At 48.6% G+C, this 21,286-nt stretch overlaps 1 long non-coding RNA gene across 1 annotated transcript; it reads right to left on the bottom strand.

Annotated features, from left to right (window-relative positions):
* Nucleotides 1-11,650: 11,650 nt before the first annotated feature.
* Nucleotides 11,651-16,797, bottom strand: LOC135973511 (uncharacterized). The gene is made up of 2 exons (XR_010590390.1): nucleotides 13,831-16,797; nucleotides 11,651-12,113 (listed from the first exon to the last, which is right to left on the bottom strand). It is a non-coding gene; the product is annotated as an uncharacterized LOC135973511 (long non-coding RNA).
* Between the last annotated feature and the right edge of the window lie 4,489 nt (nucleotides 16,798-21,286).

The raw sequence follows: 21,286 nt of genomic DNA, 5'->3' as shown, positions 1-21,286 counted from the left end.
AGTGTATTCCTTTAACAAGATTGGGAGAGGCCAAGAATGAGCACTGATGACACTTACTCCAGCTTTAATGCAGATGCCCTGCTCCCCCCTCGTTCCCCACATCTATCTCCCTTGCCATCTCCAAGTAAGAAGAATCTGTTGAAAAGATCTCTACTACCCCACGAGGACATCAGACCTGCCAATTTTGCCACCTCTAATGTCCTCTACCATTAAATCCTCATTTTCCCTGCCCCTTTCTGCTCTCCCTTTGATCTCCTGACACTCTCTCAAACAACATCCTTTCTTCCAATAAAAGGGCATCCTGCATTGGCTATATTCCCTTGTTTTCAACCCCTGTCTCTCTAAGTTTATTTCACAATGATCAACCACTCCTTTTTCATTGATATCTTCCATGATATTCCCAAGCAGCCAAGATCCCCTGTCAAAAATCCCTTCCTACCACCTCTCATTGAAAACAAACACAGACTTTGGGCAACCTTTATAGTCAAACATAGCATTTTGGGGCCACAGCTATGCTAGGAGAGAGAAAAAACACAGGCTATTGAAATTAATAATCAGGTTTAAACCTAACTCAATGTGATATGGAGAAGCTGCCCCCCTGACTTATCTTTGAACTCATGTGGTAGGAGAGGTGTTGGCATGGGCGCTGACCAGTGGCCCTCCATCATTTTAATTCTTTGGGTGGTCCCCAGCTGGTGGAGGGGAGGGAGCACTGTCTCAGCAGTGGGCAACGGAGATCAAAGTAGGAGAGTAGCTCATAATTTCTGGTGTCATCATGGGGGTTGATGCCACGTGGTGATGTGTCATTGTATCTTCTTGTGTGATGGGACGTAGCACATGCCCAGACACACACAGTGAGGAGCAATGTAGAGAAATATGCCTTGTGCTCCCAGTCCCCCCACCCAAATCCTGTAGGAGACAGGAGGGAGAGAGGGGACCCCCAGCTGAGGCAGTTCTTCTCCCCTCACTCACCTTTGGGAAAAGCTAGCCCAACCTGAATTTCCCCAGCCGGGTGCCAGCTCCCCCTGCTGCTCCCTCTTCAGATTCTCTCCTGGTAAGTCATTTCCTCAGTCAGTGAAGAGGTGGGAGGAGAAGAAGGAGACAGAGCTCCAGGACAGCTGAACTCTGCCTCTGTCAAGCCCAAGACAGTAGAGGGAGGAGGATCTGTGCTCCCATTACCTCCCCCTCACTGCAACCCCTGCCCCAGCTCTTCACCTTGGGGTGCTGATGACCAGTCACAGACCCCTCGGGGAGGTTATTGGCTGAGCCCGTCTGCTTGGCAGTGATAACGGCCAGACGCAGGCTTCACTGAACTACATAACTCAGCTCCTCTGTTGTGCCGGGCTGATGTCAAAGGACAGGCTTTGGAGAGGTAACTGGCTCAGCACTTCTAGACTGCTGGGAACAAGCCTTGGTGAGGTCATTGTATCAACACCTCTAGCTTGCTGGGCTGATGCCAAGATACACGCCTCTGGTCACAGATCAGTAGTTTAGCATGCTGGTCTGATGTTAAGACTCAGGGCTCTGTTAAAGTTACTAGCACTGGGCACAGGCCTTTGTGAAGGTTATTGGCTCAGCACCTCTTCTGGGTTTACATGAAAGTCAAGGCCTTGGTGAGACCGTTGGAGCAGCTCCTTGAGCTTGCTGGTTTTATGGGAAGGTCCAGGTCTCTGTGAAGTCTGAGGATCAGCACATCTAGTTGACTAGTTTGATGTCAAGGGACAGGCTGCTGAGAGATCACTGGCTCAGCCACTCGACCTTCATGAGTTCATTTCAGGTCATACATTTCTCTGAGATGTATGGTTCTGCTGTCTAGCCTGCGGGGCTGATGTCACAGATTGGGTCCCTGGAGATGAGAGGCTCAGGGCTTCTAGCTTTCTGGGATGAGGCTGTAAGACATAGGCCATTCGGAGATTATTGCCTCACCATCACTGGATTTCTAGGCTGACATAAAGGTCCAGGCCTGCATGAGCTCACTGGATCAGCACCTCTAGCTTGCTGGGCTGATGGGAAGATTTATATTTTTTTAAGTCTCTGGATAAGCAGTTTTAGCTGTCTGGGCTGATGTCAAGGCACAGGTTCAGTTCTTGGGTCATTGGTCTAATGTCAATGTAGAAGACTCTGAAGTTCTCTGCTTTAATGGTTAGCTGGACCTGTTGGCTGGTCTAATGTCCAGGAACAGGCTGCTGTGAGGTCACTAACACACCACCTACAGCTTGCTGGGCCAAAACCAAGGCACACGCCTTTGTAAGTGTTACTAGATCAGTACCTCTAGTTCACTGGGCTTATTTTAGGGAGCAGGTGTCTGTGAGTTGATAGGATTTGCTAGGATGGTGACAAGAAAAGGCCTTTGTGAAGTTCCTGGCTTAGCAGTCCTATCATAGGGCTGATGTGAAAGCGCAAGTCTCTGGGAAGTTACTGGCTCAGCCTCTGTAGTTAGAGATCAGACTAAAAGGAAAACTCACCAGGTCTGGTGCTTGTGTGTCATCATCGGTGCTGATGGCATGTGGTGAAGTGGCATTGCATCATCTTGTATGATGAGACATGGACCAGGGAAGATAATAGGTACAAAGGAATAAATGTATTGCACAAAGATTCATGTCCCCAAGCAAGTCCATTGCCAGCCAAACCTGTGTGTGTGTGGGTGTGTGCACGCGCGCAGGTGGTGGAGCTGTGCAGGTGAACATCCACTGAGCACCCAACTACAGCTTCTTTGAGCTCCATCAGTGCCAGGAATGGCTTTGACCCAGTGCTGGTGGATGTGGGGGTGATGGGGTGGGGTGCAGAGTTCTTTGCAGCCCCTTCCCTCCAACTAACATAGGTGTCTGAAAAACACACATTCCTCTCACCAACCATGACGAGCATCGAAGGGCAAGCCAGGGGTTAAGGGCAGGAGACTCCAGCCAGAAGGGGCATGCTCTGGCAATAGGCCCATGATAGATTGTAAGCTGGTGCCCTGGCCAGCCATCCCAGCATTACAGAGAAAACATGTAAGGGGATAACCCCTCCCCCATAGCTTTTCCCAGATGCTGATCAATCGCCAGGACATATATGACAAGGGAGTGGGTCTGAACAGATAGGTGTACTCATTTGTTAGCACCTATTTGTTAGCTGAGAGGACAACCAATGGCAAGGCACAGGAGGCAGTTTGTTCTGGAGCATTGCTTTCCCAGGGCTTGTTAGGCACTCAGGATCCCTCCCCCAGATGCCTGCTTCTTTTTGAAATCGGATTTTTTTTTAACCCTTTTATATCAGCAGTGCTGGCCTGCTTTGTTCCCTTCCTATCTGCAGGGCTGCTGCTGCTCCTTCCCCTAATAACGCTGACTGGGCTGGTCAGCGGAGCCATGGCAGCAATCTCAGGCTCTTTTAGTTCTTGAAAACAAATTGCAGGCTCTTGTTTCCTAGAAGGAAAAAATGACTCAAACCCTCAGAGCTTTCTAACCTCATTCCCTGCCATCTGCATTCCTGGAATGGACTTAAGGGGCTACATAAGGAGATGGGCTGCCAGTGCTGAATGGGAACATTTTTATTTGACCACAAGGTTTTTTTATATGCTGGAAAGAACCTTTCACTCTGTTGGGACTATATTACAGCAATGCAACATAACAATGCTGTGACGAAGTGGGAATGTTCTTAATGTTTTCTCTGAGTGCTGTGTGTGTGCCTCAGTTTCCCCTATGCATTTCTCGAGTATCTAAGGGTGTGTAGTTGTTGCAGAGCCCTAGGGGGGCAGTGTGATGGTGTCTGCACAAAGAATGGCTGACACCCTGTCTCCTGGCAACTGATGGCCTGGGTCCCTCCTCTGCGAAGGTGCCAACTGAAGATGTTTGAGAACAAAGGGATCAGGTGACTTCCTGGCCCGGGAAAGAGACAAAGGCGAGAGGAGGGGCTGAAGAGTTTTTCAGTTGGAGCTGGCTGGGGAAGGGGAGGAAAGCCCAGACAGGTGTCTGGGATCCCTGGCTCCAATATGGACCTGACTGAGGGGGTCCTGTTGTCTGTACCTGCAAGCTCTGTTTTGGACTGTGTTCCTGTCATCTAATAAACCTTCTGTTTTACTGGCTGGCTGAGAGTCATGGTGAATTGCAGGAAGCTGGGGGTGCAGGGCCTTGTCTCCCCCAAACTCCGTGACAAATGCTTTCTACCTTCTGCACGGCAACCCAGGGAGAACAGAAACCAGGATACTCCACAATGACTCGCAGGCTGCCATGGAGTGAGACACAAAGACATGTGTGGCATGAGCGTTACATTGGCATGCATGATGGTATCTGGGAAAACATGCAACATTGGAGTGTTGAGAACAGGGTTAGGTAAATAATGGACCCAATTCTCATTTGCACTAAGGCCCCTTTACACCATGCTGGTAGTGCAAAGGAGTCTTAAAGCAGGTGTAGATGACCTGATGTGTAGCAAAAAATGCTGGGGCACCTAATGTGGAGATTCCCACTGAAGCTAGGAGATGGAAACTAGAGGGGAAACTCCAGGGAGTCTGCTGTCCAACTCAGGAGAGTAGCCACCTTCCATTACACCTTCTGAGGTGGAGAAGAGGGGATACCTCTCCATTCAGAAAGGGCCCCCTCTGGAGTCACGTCCATCTACAGCAGTAATTCTCAACCTTTCCAGACTATTGTACCCCTTTCAGGAGGCTGATTTGTATTGTGTATCCCCCAAGTTTCACCTCACTTAAAAACTACTTGCTTACAAAATCAGACATAAAAATACAAAAGTGTCATAGCTTAGTTTCTCATGTTTACCATATGATTATAAAATAAATCATGGTCCCCATTGATATAGTATATACAGCAGCATAAACAAGTCATTGTCTGTATGAAATTTTAGTTTGTACTGACTTCACTAGTGCTTTTCATGTAGCCATGTAGGCAAATATCTAGATGAGTTGATGTACCCCTGGGAAACCTCTGCATACCCCCAGGGGTACGCATACCCCTGATTGAGAACCACTGATCTACAGTAAGGGCAAGAGGTCATGGAAGTGTATCATTAGAAAACAAGCAGTAACCTCAAACTGTTTGATTGCAGTGGAAAAGCCCCAGTTTTATTCAGGGAGAATCTCCTTTTACTCCTCCAAGGATTTAATTGCACATTCCTGTTAGTCAAATGAAGGAATGGCAGAACAACCAGGAAAAAAGAAATTGGAGTGGCAGAGAAAAGAGACTATGAGTGAAATAATTGAAGACAATGGCAAAACTCCTATTGACTTCAACAGGGTCAGGATTTCACCCTATTATTATCTGCCTACATATTTCTGGTATATCCATCACCTTGTGTCTGTTCCAACACCCACTGAAGCCAATGGGAGTCTTTCCATTGAATTCATTGGTATTGGATCGTGCCCCACCTGCCTGAGTTTTAGTAGAATTAACTGGCTGACCTCAGGGACTGAGAGTTCATAGTTTAAACTCTGACTAGTTGGTAATGCCTGACCCCTCTCCCCTAAGAAGTCTCAACATCCATGTGACCCTTGTGTTGCAGAGCAGAACTGTCTATGGCCTTGTCTGTACTGGTGGTGGTGTGTAGGGTATGTGTAGCATGGCAGTGAAAGGCTCTGGCAGGGAGGAGACAACAGGGAAAAGCTCCAGCAGCTTCCCGCTGCCTGAGCCTTTCACTATGGAGTGGGGAGGTGCTGGCAAGGGGTGGCAGAGGGGAAAGGCTCTGGAAGCGGAAATGAAGCAGCAGTGATGAAATCAGCAGGGGCTTGACACAAAGCCAATTGGAGTCTTTCCACTGACATCAAAGGATGGCAGATCAGGCCCTAGAAGAGGCTAGCACATCTGGAAGTTGTGTACGGGAATATGGAAATGGAGCAAGAAGAGCAGAATGCATGGACATGAATCAGGAACTGACTGGACACAGTAAATTCTAGAAATTTCCTCTTTTTAAATTGCTCAGGCTTTCAGATCTGACATATGTCACTCTCACCCAACACCCAAAACATTAAACAACTAGACTCTCCAAAGAGTGAACATGTCATGTATAGTGGTGTCTTTTAGTCATGATTCTGAGGGGGTGAAAGAACAGGCCTCTGATGTCCTGGCTCTCTGCTACATTTCCTTAGCTTGCTGGAATTTCCGTCTGTTTCTTCCCCTCTCAGATACTGGTTGAAGGACAGTGTCAATCCATGTGTATCCCTGACAGAAGCTGGAGAAGTGCCAGTTTACTAATCAAATATCTTTGCCCCTCTCTCAAGTCTGTTGCCCCAGTGTGTTGGGTATTTTCATGGAGCAGGTTTCGCTGTGGTGTCAGGCTCCGTCTTCCCCTATTATTAATCATTGAAGGGGGCTCTGCCAATCAAATAAAAGATTTACGAGGCAAGCAGGAAGCTCCTGTTTTTACAGGAGTGTCTCGCACACAGTAGGAAAAGCAAACATTCCAAACATACCAAAGGATCCATGGGATAAAAATTCCCCAAGCAGCCAAGATTAAGACACTTGAAGCACATGGAAGGATTGAAACCTGAACTCAAGGATTTAACTGTCTTATTAGTGGACAGCACTGAGTGCTGGTAAGGAGAACCTGAACCATACATGAAAAGTCATTCTTGGGGAGAGGGTCACCCACAGCCCCTGGGGAACCCTAAAGGCCACTCCCATCTCCTCCCCATATGGTGGTCAGCATCCCTTTGGTAGTGTGACCATATTTCCCAAAGGGAAAATGGACACTGCATAAGGCTGGTCTAAGCCGCTCGCCCAAGCCCTGCCTGCCCTCGTGTGAGGCTGGGGTCACTGCTGGCTGGAACCCTGTCTGCCCCACCCCCCACAAGGCTGGGGTCACTGGTAGCTCAAACCCTGCTTGCCCCCCATGGATGGCTGCCGCTAGTCACTCAAACTCTGCCTCCCCCACACCCCGCACGAGCCCTGCCTCCCCCCCACGCTGGGCTGGCATCACCACTTGCACCCCCACACGTTCCTCTGCACCCCACTTTTTTGACAAAAGTGGGTATTTGTCCTGTTTGCTCTTGCCAATTGATCAAGTTGGCAAGAGAAAATGGGACAAATGCCCACTTTTGCCAAAAAAGTCGAGACGGCCAGGACAGGGCTTAAAAAAGGGACTGTCCCAGTCCCAGCCAAAATGGAATGTATGGTCACCTTACCCTTTGACTAAGTTTTAGATGGGAATCTCTTTGGAAGCTATCAGCCTGGCTCTTTAACAAGTCAGAGAAGGGTCACTGTTGTGTGAGTCGACACAATACCTGATCTCAGCCCTTCAGGGCAGCGATTGTCTCTCTCCTACAGTGCCCAGCACAATGAGGCCCCAGTATGGAATGGGGTCCACGGATGCTACCATAAATGTTGCGAAGTTTAGTTGCTACATAAAGGTTATAGTCTCGTGTTCATCTTTGTGCAAAGCTCCCGCTGCCATCAGCATGTGTTCTGCCATGCATGCACTGTGGGGAATATATCGCCCTGCATTTATCTCTCGGCCCACAGGCTGTAACTAAAAATGGAATCTGGCTCTCTCTTCTGAAGGAGTTTGACGCTTCTACTGCAGTGGAACCCCTGCAACTGAATTCAATGGGGCCTGCCTGCATGGATTTGTTTGCAGAACGGGGGCCTAAATCATCAACAGTGTTTGCCTCTTAATAAATCAAATGCTTTTCATTATTATTTTATATCTCTTTGGTGTCTTCACTTGTCAGCAGCTACTGATGGCAGCAGCACAAAAGATCTCTTGACATTCTGGCAAATTGTTTGGAAATTAATGCTTTCATTACAAATGTGTCCCAACGAATACTATTTAGTTTTAGTTTCTACTGCCAGTATATTCCCTCACACCACACTATCTGCTACTGTGAGTATCAGTAATCTGTGCCTGCTGCATATGTATAGGTTTTGAAGAGCATTAAATTAACTTACTGGAAAAGCTGAAATGAAATGTAAGAGCTAAGTTGAAGCATAATGATTTAGTTCAAACATTACTGAGTGCACACCCTGCAGACAGGTGCACAGGTTGCTGCTTGCTCCTTCTTGGGAACCTGCCACATGCTGGCCTTGTGACAATGTATCTTGCTCTCTTTCAGTCTCAATCCTCAGTCCCATTGACTTCAGTGGGGATACTCAGGTGCTTAACATTAAACATGTGCTTAAATGCATTGCCAGATCACTGCTCAGCAATTTACAAGCTTGTGCCCTTAAAGTGCACTTCTGGTCTGAGAAATGACTGTAAACGTACATTTTCTTACTCCTTCTAGCTGCTCCTTGGGTATATTCAGTCACATTGGCTAATTTTAATTAGAACAATCAGTTTTGATTGTTTTTTTATTCCTGCTAGCTTTGCAGAGCCAATACAACTGCAAGAGAGTGGGCTGGATTCAATTCCTTCCCATGTATCATCAAGAGAATAGTTTCCTAAACTCCAGTCAGTCCAATTGATGCCAATGGGATTGCACAGATATCTCTGAGGTGATCATTTGAAAACATTTGGGTTGCACAGGTGTAAGTGAGAACCTAACTTGGCCTGTGGAAACTTTATTGGTGATGATAATGTTTGAAAAGGAAAGAAGCCAAGCTTGTTTTGCAGATCGCATGTTGAATTTCCAGGACTGGCAGTCAGAAAAAACATTGTGTCTTTGCACTTAGCAAATTTGATCTGGGACTGTTGAGAAGCCATTACAGAGATGCCACAATGCCATTTTTACAAAGTCACGTTCAGAGCAGATTCCCCACTTTGATATTTTTTGCAATAACACATGAAAGAATTAAATGTACAGCTACCCTCTGGCATAATAAAAACAGAGACAATGGTAACATCCCCAACTCATTACTGGAAAACAAAACACCCTTCACAGCCAGTTTGCTGAGCAAACAGCCATGACATGCAATTTTAAATATGCTCTCTCCTGCACAATTGGCTTTGGACCGCAATAAATGCAACCCACATTCCCCAGATATTTCATCTGTCACAGATGATCTGTACACCAAGGTGAACTGTAATTATGATGCACGGGCAGAAGGTGTTTAAGAGCCGTTCTCTCAATGGCATTGAACAACAAATGGTCATAACAGTTTACCAGGGCACTGATAGAACAACACTTTCCCCACTAAATATCTGATTCTGACTCACTGGGGGCTAGGAAACGAAGGCCTTGGCTACACTCGCGGATTCACAGCACTGCCTCGGCAGCGCTGCGAAGCACAAGTGTAGTCGCGCCGCCAGCGCTGCGAGAGCGTGCAGCGCTGCAGGCGCTGATTACACTGGCGCTTTACAGCGCTGCACTTGCTGCACTCAGGGGGTGTATTTTTTCACACCCCTGAGCGCAGCAAGTGCAGCACTGTGAATTGCCAGTGTAGCCAAGGACGAAGAGGCTGAGACAGGCGGAAAACAAGAAAAGGGATGAACTAATGAAGAGGATATAAATGTAGGTCTCACTGGTGAGAAGTGATAATGTTGAAACCAGGAAGCAGGTAGTTAAATATAATGGCATACGTATATAAGAAGTGGTCAGGGATAGAAACCCGGGGGAGTTGCAAGGTGAGGAAGTTCATTGTTAGAACAGTGACCATTGTCAATCACAAAAGGCTTGGAAAGGCTACAGATCATGAATAATTAGGGCAGGGATTGGCAACCTTTGGCACTCGGCTCACCAGGGTAAGCACCCTGGTGGGCCGGGCCGGTTTGTTTACCTGCTGTGTCTGCAGGTTTGGCCGATCGCGGCTCCCACTGGCCGCGGTTCGCCGCTCCAGGCCAATGGGGATGGCGGGAAGCGTCAGCCAGCACATCCCTCGGCCCCCGCCGCTTCCCACAGCCCCCATTGGCCTGGTCAGTGGGAACCGCGATTGGCCAAACCTGCAGATGCAACACGTAAACAAATGGGCCCAGCCCGCCAAGGTGCTTACCCTGGCGAGCTACGTGCCAAAGGTTGCCGATCCCTGAATTAGGGTATTTTCATGTCAAGTTTTTATGTGAATTAGGATCCTTGATATCTCAATTTCTTGTTCCTTTTAATATGTATTTATTTCATGCAGCCTTGATATCAAATGTCAGGATTTCCCAGTGCATGACACAGCAGCCTGACTGTATCAAGAAGTCAATGAATAATCATGCCTTCCCCATGAAATGGCTGGATCAATTTGATTATGCCATGATTATCTGCCTGTAACAGTGTTGGACTCACCCCTGCAGCGCCTCCTGCTGGTTATCCTGGGAATTAGCTCAATCCAGCCCGGAACGCTGCCTACAGGCCGGTGATCCACCTTACTGCTACTGGCCCCCGTGTCCCTCCCAGGACTCCAGTGCCCCTTTAACTGGGTCTCCCCCTCCCAGGGGAACCCCCACCCACTATCCCCACCTTGCTTCAGTATCAGGCTACTGCCAGTCTTCATCTAGCCCCACGCCCAGGGGCAGACTGCAGTATCAGCCTACTCATCACTGGCAAGGTTGAGTTTGGACCTGCTGCCTTGGCCTACCCCCGGGTTGCCCTTTGCAACCCCCAGTACCCCTTGGCCTTCTACTAGGCCCCAGCCTGGGGCTTTCCAGGCTGGAGCTCCCCAGCCTTTCCCCAGCCCTGCTCCACCCAGGTACTCTATCTCTGCTCCCTGCAGCCAGGCCCCTCTCTCTCTGAGTGCAGAGAGAGACTATTGAGCTTCTAGCTGCCCTGGCCTTTATAGGGCCAGCTGGGTCTTTTTGGGGCGTGGCCACAGCTGAGGCTGTTTCCCCAATCAGCCCAGCTTTCCCTGCCCCAGCCTTCTCCCAGGGCTCTTTCAGGCCCTTCCAGGCAGGAGCAGGTGTCCTGTCCACCCTGCTACACTGCCAAAGCAATTGGTAGGAAAGGAGGAGATACAATGCATACTTAGGCCTGGTCTACACTACGACTTTAATTTGGATTTAGCAGCGTTAATTCGAATTAACCCTGCACCCGTCCACACAATGACGCCATTTAATTCGAAATAAAGGGCTCTTTAAATCGATTTCTGTACTCCACCCCGACGAGCGGAGTAGTGCCAAAATCGATTTTAGCATTTCGAATTAGGGTTAGCGTGGCCGCAATTCGATGGTATTGGCCTCCGGGAGCTATCCCACAGTGCACCATTGTGACCGCTCTGGACAGCAATCTGAACTCGGATGCACTGGCCAGGTAGACAGGAAAAGCCCCGGGAACATTTGAATTTCATTTCCTGTTTGCCCAGCGTGGAGAGCACAGGTGACCACAGATAGCTCATCAGCACAAATCGAAAAAGAGCACCAGCATGGACTGTACGGGAGGTACTGGATCTGATCGCTATATGCGGAGAGGATTCAGTGCTAGCAGAACTTCGTTCTAAAAGACGAAATGCCAAAACTTTTGAAAAAATCTCCAAGGGCATGATGGAGAGAGGCCACAATAGGGACTCAGATCAGTGCCGCGTGAAAGTCAAGGAGCTCAGACAAGCCTATCAAAAAACAAAGGAGGCAAACGGTCGCTCCGGATCAGAGCCGTGGACATGCCGCTTCTACGCTGAGCTGCATGCAATTCTAGGGGGGGCCGCCACCACTACCCCACCTGTGACCGTGGATTCCGGGTCGGGGATAGTCTCATCAGCTACACCTGAGGATTCTGCGGATGGGGAAGAGGAGGAGAAGGAGGAGGAGGACGAGCTTGCAGAGAGCACCCAGCACTCCGTTCTCCCCAACAGCCAGGATCTTTTTCTCAGCCTGACTGAAGTACCCTCCCAACCCTCCCAAGCCAGTATCCAAGACCATGACCCCATGGAAGGGACCTCAGGTGAGTTTACCTTTTAAAATATAAAACTTGTTTTAAAAGCAAGCGTTTTTTAATGATTACTTTGCCCTGAGGACTTGGGATGCATTCGCGGCCAGTACAGCTACTGGAAAAGTCTGTTAACGTGTCTGGGGATGGAGCGGAAATCCTCCAGGGACATCTCCATGAAGCTCTCCTGGAGGTACTCCAAAAGCCTTGCCACAAGGTTTCTGGGCAGTGCAGCCTTATTCCGTCCTCCATGGTAGGACACTTGACCACGCCATGCTTGCAGCAAGTAATCTGGTATCATTGCCTGACAAAGCCTGGCAGCGTATGGTCCCGGTGTTTGCTGGCATTCAAGCAACATCCGTTCTTTATCTTGCTGTGTAATCCTCAGGAGAGTGATATCGCTCATGGTAACCTGGTTGAAATACGGGAACTTAATTAAGGGGACAGAGGTGGCCGTTCCTACTGGGCTATTTGCCTGTGGCTGAAAAGAAATCCTTCCCTGCAGTTAGCCAAGCGCAGATGGGAAATTGGCCCTGAGCTTTTCGCGTTTGGCTAGCAGGGATCTTCCCTGTTATCAGCCACGCGGTGGGGGGAGGGGTACAGCGATCATCCCAGAGAATTCATGGCGGGAGGAGAGGGCGGGGGGGTTAGTTTGGTTCCTGCAGGGATCTTCCCTGATACCAGCCACACGGTTGGGGGAGGGATAAAGCGATCATCCAGAGAATTGGATGCGGGGGGTGGTTAGTTTGTTTTCTGCTGCTGCTGAATGTTAACAGGAAAACCGCAGCACTCAACAGGCTTTGCTTGGTATATGGGAAAGGAGGGCGCAGAAGCCGAAAGACAATGGCTTACCATGGCCGCATGCAAGACGAATTCTGTTGCCCGGACCTGTGATCTCTAGCAGCAAAGCCACAGGCACTCAATATTAAGAGGCAAAATGTGACCTTGCACAGAAATCACATGTGCTATGTAATGTGAATAGTGTTGGTCACCGTGAAAGAGTATAAGCATTGTTCTGCAAAATGTATCTTTTTAAAAAATTCTCTCTTTTTTTCCCTCCCTACAGCAGCTGCAAATTTTTCAAGCCTCCCTCCTCCGTCCCGAAGGCTATCACAGATAAGGCGTTGGAAAAAGAAGACGCGAGACAAGATGTTTGCAGAAATCATGGAATCCACCCGCAGTGACAGAGCTCATCTGAATGAGTGGAAGGACACGGTTTCAAAGTATAGGAAAGAAGCCAGTGAACGTGAGGACAGGAGGGACCAACGTGAGGACATGAGGGACCAACGTGAGGACAGGAGGGACCAACGTGAGGAGAGACGCTCGAGATGAGAGGTGGCGGCAGGAAGATCAGAGGAGGCAGGATGCAACGCTGGGGCTGCTGCGTGAACAAACAGACATGCTCCGGCGTCTGGTGGAGCTTCAGGAACGGCAGCAGGAAAACAGAGTGCCGCTACAGCCCCTGTATAACCCCCCTCCCTCCTCCCCATGTTCCATATCCTCCTCACCCAGACGTGTAAGAACGCGGGGGGGGGGGGGGGAGGAGGCTCCGTACACCTTCCCATTCCACCCCAGTGGACAGCCCAAGCAAAAGGCTGTCATTTTTTTAACCTTTTTTTAGTGGCCTTTTCTGGGATCTCAACCCAGAATTCCAATGGGCGCGGGAGACTGCGGGAACTATGGGATAGCTACCCACAGTGCAACGCTCCAGAAATCGACGCTAGCCCCGGTACTTGGACGCACACCGCCGAATTAATGTGCTTAGTGTGGCCGCATACATTCAACTTTATACAATCTGTTTCCCAAATCCGAATTATATAAATTCGGATTAATCCCGTAGTGTAGACATACCCTTAGTGGCTGCATGCACTCCCCTTTCAACTCTGGAGACCCCTGTTCTGACTGTCTTTCACTCACAAGTGAAGTGAGCTAGCTAGTCTCTCGGCCTCATCCATCCTTTGCTTTTGTCCATACCCTAAGTCCATTACATCACCTGGCACATTACATCACCTGATTGGGAAGAAACTGCGTATGAAATAGCATGGCCGTTGCAAGGAGGACTGAAGAGAATTGGCTGAGCTGTGTGGGGCCCTGCACTGGAATAGCATGGTCATGAAGAACAAACTTACGTTCTTACATCCAAGGTCTCTGGAACTGTGTCTTCCCTCTGTATGGGGCCAACTCCACAATGAGGCACTAATGATGGAAAATGTAATCTTATAACAATGCATAGCACTTACCGTTTATAGTGCTTCTTGAGTTCAAAGATCAAGCACTAATTCCTCCACTAATTATTGTTCTTTTTCTTTCCTGCTCCCTCTACCTATGTTTCAGGAACCTTTGGTTCTGACATCATAATCTGCTGCTATGGGAATAAATGAGGTCATGAAAAAAGGTGCTTAGGATGAGTTCTGACAGATGGTAGTAATACATAGGTATCTTTGGTAAGGTTTTAGAGACAATATAGAGACAAGAGAGATTTTTGACTCAAGATGAGAGTCCCGCTTTGCAGATGTCCTTGTGTCAACCCCTATAGAAGATACATAGGTTCATTAAGCTGGGGAGAGAGTAAATAGGACAAGAATTTCTCTCCATTTTCATGGCTGCTTTAGGCTCCAGAAGGAGTCAGTGATGTTTATGAGGAGTGCTGCTGCCCCCTGTGTGCTCCTTAGACAAGCCTTTATTTTCCCCTTTTTAAATGAGAGCAGTTCTTGTTCCAGTGAGGCCTGGCTGGCGATGCTGAAATTCCTCTGCCTCTGTTTGTTGCTATTCTGGCAGCCAGTTTCCATGGCGACGCAGATTCCATGCGAGCTGGCGGAGGGCCTAGCACAACTCCATACCTCAAGGTCTCCTTGGAAAAGAACCTCCCCCCACCAAAAGAAGGAAGAAGAGCAGGAATACATCCCTGCCCTTCCCCAAACCCAGCACACCCACACTCCAGCATCAATTTGGCTCCTTTGTTGGGAGCAGTGTAGTTGTTTGGATTGTGAGTGTTGTTTTAGGGTGACAGGAATCCACAGCACACCTCCCCCTTCCCGTCGCCCCCGCGTACACTCAGGAATTACCACATCATGCTAACATTTCAACACGAGCAAGCACTCCAGATGGTACGCATTAAAATTCCGAGATTTCTGATTCGCCAATGACAGCTTGCTCCCTAAATTATCTCCAGAAATACAAACCAAATCTAAGAACTGGGTAAAGACAGAGGGGGGAATGAAAGTCAGATGAGGAAAGGGAGAAAAGACAGGGACAACCATTCCTTTTCCCCATCTCCCTGCTTGACATTAGGCTTTCCCCATATATTTAATTGCTGCAGTGACTGTGGTTTGCTGCATCACCATAGTGGCTGGTGGTTTCCTTGCTGATGACACTGTCTCTGTGTGGGTGAACTGGAGGTGTTTTTGGGAAAATTAGTGCAGCTGGAACTTCCCCTTCTGTTCTCAAAATTGGATTAGGGGACTCGGGCTGCGTGCTTTGCTTTTACTCTTGCTTAGGGAGCCTAGCCTATCCCTTTTTGCTCTGTAGGTGGCCCACTGAACAGCATACTGTTTAACTGGGTATCTGCTGGGGCTGATGATCACTTTCCCCCTTCATGCGGCTCTCCAGCTGGAATGGAGATGGCTAAGAAAAGTGGTGCTATCATATGGCAACTGTGCAATGTGATGAATTTGAAGGAAAACAAAGTTTGAGACAGAACTCCAAGCCCTGGTTCTATGGGTCCTAGAAGTGTGACTTCCAACCGATCAATGAATCCCTCCCTCTACAGCACCTGCTACTACTAAGGCTGGGTCTACACTACCCGCCTGAATCGGCGGGTAGAAATCGACCTCTCGGGGATTGAATTATCGCGTCCCAACGGGACGCGACAATCGATCCCCGAATCGACGCTCTTACTCCACCAACGGAGGTGGGAGTAAGCGCCGTCGACGGGAAGCCGCAGAGGTCGATTTTGCCGCCGTCCCTACAGCGGGGTAAGTCGGCTGCGATACGTCGAATTCAGCTACGCTATTCGCATAGCTGAATTTGCGTATCTTAAATCGACACCCCCCCATAGTGTAGATGTAGCCTAAATCTAGGGAATAGTACTGTTAATATCTTATAGGTGGTCTAGCCCCTTGCTCTGCTTTTACATTTAATCTTCTGGGTCAGTCTATAAGTTGGTATTGACCGATAGAGGTGGTTGTGGTACATCTTGCCCTCTGACCTGGATGCAAAATGACACAATGATGGGCCTAATGGAAGGGGGAATACAAAAGGGATTATTAGTGGCAAGGTAAAGACGTGGGCATGAACTCATATTGGCCTTCCCCAGTTGAGATGTGAATTAAATCAATGTTATGTAGATTTAGATCCAGAGAAAATAGAATCTGGTTCATCAGTAACAGCTTCTTTACACTTTCCCTGGAGTGACACTTGGTCACGAACTGTAGCCTGCTGTCTGGAACACTCACTAGAGGACAAAGGCAGCAGGACTATTACAAGAGAAAGCAGAGCCTTCTCAAAGGAATGTCATCCCAGCTCTTGTAATGTGCTGTCATGGTTTGTATTTGCATGTCGCTGCAGTAAAGCACAACTGCCAACACTAAGAGATTATACCACCAGGCATGTTAGAGGAATGGACACATTAACGAAACACATGCTTAATTCAGAACGCTTAAGTTCCATTGGCTTCAATGAGATTTAAGCATGTGCTTAACTGCTTTGCTAAGTAAGGTTGTGCTTACTCATGTTCTCAAAGTTAAGCATGTACTTTAAGTGCTGTACTCAATTGAGGCCATGGAGGTCAAGCAAACAGGATTTCGCTCCAGACTGATCTAGGGTTAAAAATAAGATACCTTTTCTTCCAGCTTATTTTATAACGCAATATCCAAATTGAATTAGTTCATATGTTACCCAAAAAAGAATGTATAAGATGGGCAGACAAGCTAGCTAGATGCTAAATAGGAGGTAGCTCTGTTGCCAAATTTAATCAGGTGGTAGGATTTAATGATAGGTTTACCCGCCTCCCTCCAAAATTCTGAAGATTCATAACTGTAGGGTTACCATATTTTGAGTGTCCAAAAGGAGGACACTCCACGGGGCCCCGCCCCCACCCCCACTCCACCCCTTCCCCAAAATCCCCGCCCCAACTCCGCCCCCTCCCCTGCTTCCCGCGAACATTTGATTCGCGGGAAGCCTGAAGCAGGTATGGGTGGGGGGGTGGGGGGAGGAGGCGCAGCCCAGTCTGGCCCCCCCGGCGTCTCCAGCCTGGGTCAGCTCGGGCCCTGGGGTGCCGGCCCTGGGTCAGCCCCCGGCCGAGCACCCCCGACCCGCCCAGCACTGCCGGTCCCCGGCTCCCGTCCCCCGGCTCGGCACCGCCGGCCCGTCCCCCGGCTCGGCACCGCCGGCCTGGCCCCGGCCCGGCCCCCAGCCCCCAGCTTGGCACCGCTGGCCTGGGCCCTGGCCCCCGGCTCGGCACCGCCGGCCCGGCCCACGGCTCGGCACCACCGGCCCGGCCCACGGCCCCCGGCCCAGCACCACCGGCCCCCAGCTCGGCATCGCCGGCCCGGCCCCCGGCCCCCGGCTCGGCACCGCCGGCTCGGCCTCCGGCTCGGCATTGCTGGCCCGGCCCCCGGCTCGGCACCGTCGGCCCCGCATGTCCCGATTTTCCCGGACATGTCCGGCTTTTTGGGATTTCCCCCCGGACGGGGATTTGGAGCCCAAAAAGCCGGACATGTCCGGGAAAATCCGGACGTATGGTAACCCTACATAACTGAGCAATGTGAATCTATCAGAAAAGTATGTTGCTGAAACTGGTACTGCTGGCCAAGGTAGCAATAGATGGACTGTAAGGCCACAACAAGGTATATATTAGTTGGCTAGTGGTGTGCACTATGGATACTTTGTAAGGCACAAGGCCATAGGCCAAATGATTTCATCCACACAGAAACATCAATAGCCTATTAATCCATGCCTTGTTGTGGCTCAGTTGAAATATTAATTATTTTTGGCTAACAGTTTTTTATTTTGGCACTGTGGTGGAGAGTTTGCAACACAGAAGGTAATTTGGATGTACTTTATAATACAGTGATTTTAATTACAGAGTAATTACAATATAGTTGTGCTTTCTGATATCTATAACTATCAATCATTCATATATCTCAGTCTAAATACACAATGGAATTATTTAATACCCCGTTAGTTTAAAACATGTAGCTTTAAAATCCAGGTACATTAACTACATTGCATTTACATTGAAATTAGTCTGAAGGTATAATTTTGGTTGTGAAACATACATAATATACCTGGATTCTAAAAATACATGTATTAACTATGAAGTTCTTGGGGTAGTTCAGTCATCTATTTTACTGTCTGGTTATAGGATCCTGTAGTAGTTACATGTATCAAAAGGGATAACTTTAGAGAAATTACAGCATAATGTACTAAGTATGGAAATAAAAAGGATAATAAAGGATCAAGTTATGAAGTTAACCTTCAGTTATGTTAATTACAGGGACTGAAAAGCATAACCAATGTGCAATTATACTGTAAGTGCAATGCAACTACAGTCACTGTATTATAAAGTACACCTCTACCCCTATATAACACAAATTCGGATATAATGTGGTAAAGCAGTGCTCCTGGGGGGCGGGGCTGCGCACTCCAGCGGATCAAAGCAAGTTCGATACAACACAGTTTCACCTATAACGCGGTAAGTTTTTTTGGCTCCCGAGGACAGCGTTATATCGGGGTAGAGGTGTATAGCCCATTTTGAATATATTTTGTTATTATTTTTTTTTAAATAAAGTATGTAGCAGAAATGGAAGGGATATCAAGATGATTAGAGGCATAGGAAAACTTCCATATGAGGAGAGATTGAAAAGTGTGAGATGGTTAAATTTAGAATAGAAATGAATAAAAGAAGATACGATTAAGCTGTTTAAGCTAATGAAGGGCATAAAGTATGGAAGTTGGGCACCCATATTTATTCCCAACTTATAAAACAAGCATAAGTGGATATTCTGCCTGATTCTGACAAAATCCTTGGTCAAACTCCAATTGACTCCAATGGTGCATGTGGTGAGGCGGCTGCCCCACACAGGTAGATGGAGGGTTAAAGCAGCCCTCAGGAAGGTCGAGGGCTTGAAGGCTTGTAGAGAGCCAGTCAGGAGAAGATTTGTTGGAGCAGCCAATCAGGGCCAGAGAGGGCCATATAAAAAAGGCTGCTCAAACAGAGCAGGGGCAGCCTCTTCCTGGAGTACAAGGGAGGACTGGCTGCCTTAGAGGAGTACCTTAGATAGAGCAGTGCTGGGCAGGGTCAGGAGAGCAATAGGGAGCTCCAGACTGAGGCCCCTGATACAAAGGGCTGGGAAGGTGCTAGGGCTATGGGAATGTGACTCAGGAAAATAGGTGGTGGGAGTTGGAGGAGTGGCAGCATATGGTTTGGGGCCTGGAGTAGCGGGTAGGCCTGCCTCCTCTTTCCCCCCCACTTGCAACAGATGGGGTGGCCAGTATTCAAACTGCAGTTTACCCCTTAAGGTGAGGGGCTAGACTGAAAGCTGCAGTAGGCCACAGCAGCAAGTAGATGGACTAGAAACAGCTAGTTCTCCCCCAGAAGGGGGGAGAAAGTGGAGTGGGGCACAGGCGGAGGGCTGTGCCCAGAAGAGGATGCTGCAGTTTGGGGAGTGATGAGGGTCTTACAGGTGGAGCAGAAGGGATGGTGGTGAGACACCAGTAGAGAAAGGTGCACTGGGAACCAAGAGCTAATTCCCAGCATGGCCAGCAGGAGGCACCATGGTGGTGAGTCCTGCTGCATTGCAGTGCAGTATTGAAATGCACATATTTTATATTATCTCTAGTAAGCTTTGTCATATGTACTGTAATGCACCTTTTCCCTACCAAACTGATTAAGATTTATTCATAAAAAAACCCACTCACCTTTAATTATGCACATAAGACAGTTCAAATGAAGAAGGGTTTTGAGTATTCAGGTAAGGTATGGCTTGAGTTTCTGAACCTAACTCTAAGTAAAAACATATTTTTTGAGTCTAATAAGAGGAGGAATTTAATGTGGTTCTAATACATTTTTAGATGGTTATTGATGTTTTAGTGCTAATGCAATCAGATGAATCCATACTAGTTGCATTCACATATCTGGAACCAATCTGCTAGCTTGTACAGTCCAGTAACCAGCTCATATTGACTTCTGAGCAGTTTCCCAGCTGTATTAATCCTATTGTTGGTATCATTTATTTGTCCATAGAGTTCTTTGTCATAGTATAAATGCCTCATTAAACATTTACCCTCACAATGGTCTTGTGAGGTAGGGAAGTATTATCCCCATTTTTCATAAAGGAAACTGAGGTACATTTGCTGAAAAGCAAACAGGAAGTCTGTGGCAGAACCAGAAAGAGCACCTAGATCTCCTGAGTTCCAGTGCAGTGCCTTAGCCACCAGGCCATCCTTCCTTCATTACTAGACTTGTGGCTTGGGGACCCATTCTTTTTTTGGAGACTTTTATTTTTGTAGACTTCCGTATATTTGCTCAATTAACAATTTGTGCTCAAGATAGGCCAGCACAGAAACAGTGGTTGGGCAGCAGATGAGGCTCAATTTGGCAGAGCGGAACAGAGAAAGCTTACATCCATGCTTAGGCAGCAATATTAAAAAGACTCACAAGCCTCCCTTCATTTCCCTAGCAAAAAGACTAACAAGAATTCATTTCAAATGTGCCATATGGGCAAAAATCACAGGACAGAATAACTGATTTGAATAGGCTTCTCAGAAGCCTCATAAAACCCTTAGAAGGTTTCAGCCTTTCCATATGTCTACACTGCAAAAAATCCTGCATGGCAGCGAGTCTCCGAGCCCAGGCCAACTGATGCGGGCTTGCGTTGCAGGGCTAACAATGTTTCTGCTCGGGCTGGAGCCCAGGTTCTGAGACCCACACCACTCTCCAGGTTTCTGAGCCCAGGCTCCAACCTGAGCATGAATGTCTACACTTCTTTGATCTGGGCTCTGAAACTTGCTGCCATGCAGGGTTTTTTTGTGTGCAGTTTAAACATACCCATATAGCAGGGGTTGGAAAACATTTTGGCCTGAGGACTGCATCGGGTTTCCAAAATTGTATGGAGGGCCGGTTAGCGGAAGCTGTGCCTCCCCAAACAGCCAGGCGTGGCCCGGCCCCAGCCCCTGCCTCCTATATGACCCCTCCTGCTTCTCGCCCCCTGATGGCCCCCCCCCCCCAGGACTCCTGCCCCATCCAACCCCTGCCCTGTCTCCTGACAGCCCCTGGAACCTCCACCCCAACTGCCCCCCACCACCCCATCAAACCCCTCTTCTCATTCCTGACTGCCCCCCCACCCCAGGAACCCTGTCCCATCCAACCACCCCTTCTCCCTGACTGCCTCCGGAACCCCTGCCCCTGACTGCCCCCTGCTGCCCCATCCAACCCCTCCTCTCAATCCTGACTGTGCCCCCCCCGGGACCCCGTCTCATCCAACCACCCCTTCTACTTGACTGCTCCCGGAACCCCTGCCTCCATTCAATCCCCCATTCTCTGCCCAGGGCCGGCTCCAGGCACCAGGAACCCAAGCACATGCT

This window comes from Chrysemys picta, chromosome 9 (assembly GCF_011386835.1).
Source record: "Chrysemys picta bellii isolate R12L10 chromosome 9, ASM1138683v2, whole genome shotgun sequence".
Taxonomy (NCBI): Eukaryota; Metazoa; Chordata; order Testudines; family Emydidae; genus Chrysemys; species Chrysemys picta.
Note: the sequence above shows the minus strand (reverse complement) of the source record. Positions and strands in the feature narration are given on the sequence as shown.